This window comes from Haemaphysalis longicornis, unplaced genomic scaffold, assembly GCF_048455015.1.
Source record: "Haemaphysalis longicornis isolate Haplotype H1 unplaced genomic scaffold, Haemaphysalis longicornis Haplotype H1 scaffold_2, whole genome shotgun sequence".
Classification (NCBI taxonomy): Eukaryota; Metazoa; Arthropoda; class Arachnida; order Ixodida; family Ixodidae; genus Haemaphysalis; species Haemaphysalis longicornis.
Genome location: NW_027526295.1, coordinates 30,523,386 through 30,526,895, shown reverse-complemented (window position 1 = coordinate 30,526,895; position 3,510 = coordinate 30,523,386). Strand labels below are relative to the sequence as shown.

The window sequence follows — 3,510 nt, the reverse complement described above, 5'->3', positions numbered from 1 at the left end:
TAGTCGATCGCGATAATCGCGCGTGCACACGTGTACAACTTCCAAGCAAGTTTGTCGGAGCGTCCGTCCTTAGATTTAGTGGTATTTTTAAAACTTTCGTGGTAATTGCGGCGTTGTGTTAGTCTGCTGAGTAGAATGCATTTACTGTGCTTACCAGACCAGGAGTCTTCGACCTTGCCCGTTGCGCGCAAGGTAGACGCTATTTCGAGTTGTGTTGATGTGTTTTCAAGGCGTCATCTTACGTTTATCTGTTCCATGATTCCATGTTTCATGTTTATGTTCCATGTTTCTTCCAATTCATTTGACCAATTGAGATGATCTTTTTCAAATAACATTGCCTGAAGTGTAGAGAAATGGAAGGGACAGTTGTTGTCTTAGCAGTACCGCAGTAACAAACGTTTCTTTTGTAGAGGGGAAGAAATGTGGAAACACGCAGTGGGTATATAGAAAGTGTGCTGCCGTTTCTATGCTGTTAATGTCAGTGGTAACTTGAGACCAGGATAATTATCCAATATCCATAATTAGTTGTTGCTACTTCACGAACCGCGTTAGAAATAAGCCACTCTTGCATTTTTATGCCGTCAATGTCGGTGGTAACCCGAGAGTCGAAATAATTTCCGACAACGCTCAGGTGATAAGTTCTTGCATCACTATGTGCACCCAACATTACCCATTTCTGTGCTTCCTTAAACTTAGAAAATATACTGCGAAAGCAGATTGCTACATTCTGTATTCGATCTGTATAACCTGTCCAGATGGCTGACTGATGGCTGACTGACTGTCCAGATGGCTGACTGTCCAGATGGCTGACTGTTCTCTACACTGGTAGTTTGTGACAATTGTTTTCCTTTGTCTGAAGAACAGAAATTAAAACGAATTATTTCCATTCCTTACATATACCTCTGAAATCATGGCTGTGGCATTCACTGTGGCTGAAGACATCTTCGGCACGCCGAGGCGTCGTCGTGACAAGTGTGACAGATTATGAATGCTTTGTGGAAGTCATAAAGCCACGAAAGAGTGCCTCTTGAGTGTTGCGTATTATACAGACGTTCACCACTCCGCATGAAGCAATGACAGGTGAGCCTAAAAATGTTCAAATATTTTTATATTTAAAATTGTTTCGCCTGAAAACGTTACCAGGGCTCGTGCTGCAAAATAAATTTTAGCACAACTAATCAGGCATTGTAAGAGATCTTGTAGTACTCCCTTCTTAGAGGGAAGCGTAAATTTATGCTTCGATATTTTTATACTGTTTTTATTTTCTAGGAAATAGGGCGGACCGGGACTTAAAACAATGGAACAAGGAATGCATACTGCCATTTTCCTGGTTATTGAAGGCGTGTGTTCACCGTTCTTGAAGGCGTGTGTCCACAAAAAGGAAACACATGACAGCCGTTGTACGGGATGAAATCATTGCATTCTACAAGTAAGTACGCACTCCCAGTTCTGGAACTTTGATGGTCCCTTTTTAGGTAGTTGAAATATACGTAATGGCTTCGGAACACCATTTCAGTGACAACTTGACCTGGAGGTGAAAACGACAGTAAGAGCTTTTGGGAACACGTTGGCAAAACTTTCCTAGAAATGCACTCCGAGGAGGCCCTGCCAGGAACGCCTGCATCTTAATTTTAGTTGGGTAAGTTGGCATTTTATTTTTGTGGGACTCAATTTATGGTAGTGTTTATTGAAGCTGGCATTTTATTTTTGCGGGACTGAATTTGTGGTAGTTTTCTTTGTAGCAAAATCTTACTGTTAAAAATAAATCGTGAACTCCAATATTGGGAAATACCTTCACATTCAGCCTGTTTCGGATGCTGCAACATGTGGACAAAAAAACTATTATTTTGCATTCAAGTTTTGCAAACATTTTGCTTTCACATTGAGAGTTGCTGCTGTGATAATACGGCACCACGGCCACGCCCAGTGCGGTTGCTTTCCAGAATTAGAGAACGGCCATTGACAGTCTGTGCTAATATTTTTTGTACATTGTTAGCAGCATTCGCTGAAAAGAAACCAAGAAATCGCTGATATTTCAATCGATTACTATGCTATAAAAGGGGTATCCTAAGCAACTCACTCATTTAAAGCCATCGTCTAACAAAATTTTCTTCTTCCTTCCTTAAAGGTACATGACGTGGTCCAGTTATTCTCGAGGTCCAGTTATTTTGAGAGAAGAAAATGGAAGCGTAAATATTGTCTGCAAGAAACACGTCATGGATTTTCCGCCTGCGTTGTCACATCAAGATGTGGCCATCCTCCTCGCCGTATATTTCGTCTTAATCTCCTGAAACTTATGCGACTTTGGAGAGTTCTTGGGACTTCTGCAGAGAGTTCTTGGCCATTTAACAGTGGCCTGGTGTCATTTAAGTTGAAAGCTCTGTTGAAAGACTTGATGTGGTCACTTTACTTGGGGTTTTAAATTATTGTTAGACGTTGAAGCCTATTCGGAAAGATATGTCGTGGTTCAAATGATTGGTGCAAGCGGCATGTCAATTGCAAAAGTGAAGTCGTGCTTTCGTTTGCAATTTTTCGTTGGCACAAAGCGCAGGCTGCCTTTGCAGCTACTCTGTTACTCTGTTAATGTAGTTAATGGCACTGGACTGTAACGTTTTTATTATTCAAATGCAGCTCGAAATTTTTTTCCATGGCAGTGCTGCTGTTGATGGATGCAAACGTGAGAGTAATTATTTATACAGACGGTTTGGGGCTTTATTAATCAATTTTTGTACTGTATCTTAGCTGACACCTAAGCCCTAGAAGAATGCGAAATATACATATTTGACTTGGAAAAGTTGTTTACTTTGAATAAGTTGCATTTCTTGCTTGTTAGAGGCAGTGCTTTGGTCACAAGCATACTGTCGTCATGATAGTAGGGTTTGTATAGCACGCAACTGTGAGATTTACCTGAGATAAATGTTCCGGTTGGAAAAATGCTTCTAAGTTCGCTTGGTAAAATTAGTTACCAAGTTGATATCGTTTTGGTATTTGATCCTGTACGCTGGTCATTTTCTGCCCAAGTGGAAACAGATATGTCTCCGTATCTCAAATGTACGCAATAATACGAGCGAATAAAATTTGCTTAGTGTTTTGAAAAGCATTGTATCAGTGCTAATAGTTGGTTTGGTATGTATTTTAATGCGAGTCTTGTTTCTTTTACATGCAGCCAAAACCCAGAACAGGAGGCGGCGGATGAAGCCAAAGTCTCTGTGTGCCGCTCCAGGTATCTCAGACCAGCTTTTATATAGAACTGTGCTCCGATAGGCAACTGTTGGGAACTGTCAGGGACCACACTGCTGCGGCGGTTTCTGTTTTCCAATTGTTGGTATCACTGTGGGCCATATGTCAAGGCTGCGTTAGAATGGTGCTTGCGGTTTCTTTCTGATACCAATGCATCCGCCAGCCTGGCAAATGGCCTCAGTTTATTCCAACAGGAAAGCAGATATGTTGCAAAAGTGGAGTCCCATAGACAGCTTCTCAACGTCTATCGGAACACCGTTTTATATAAAC

The 3,510-nt window shown here is 41.3% G+C and overlaps 1 long non-coding RNA gene across 1 annotated transcript; it reads left to right on the top strand.

Moving 5' to 3' along the window:
• The first annotated feature begins 521 nt into the window (after positions 1-521).
• Positions 522-2,943, top strand: LOC144167042 (uncharacterized). Its single transcript, XR_013321828.1, has 4 exons — positions 522-1,080; positions 1,270-1,429; positions 1,517-1,639; positions 2,129-2,943. It is a non-coding gene; the product is annotated as an uncharacterized LOC144167042 (long non-coding RNA).
• The last annotated feature ends 567 nt before the right edge of the window (positions 2,944-3,510 follow it).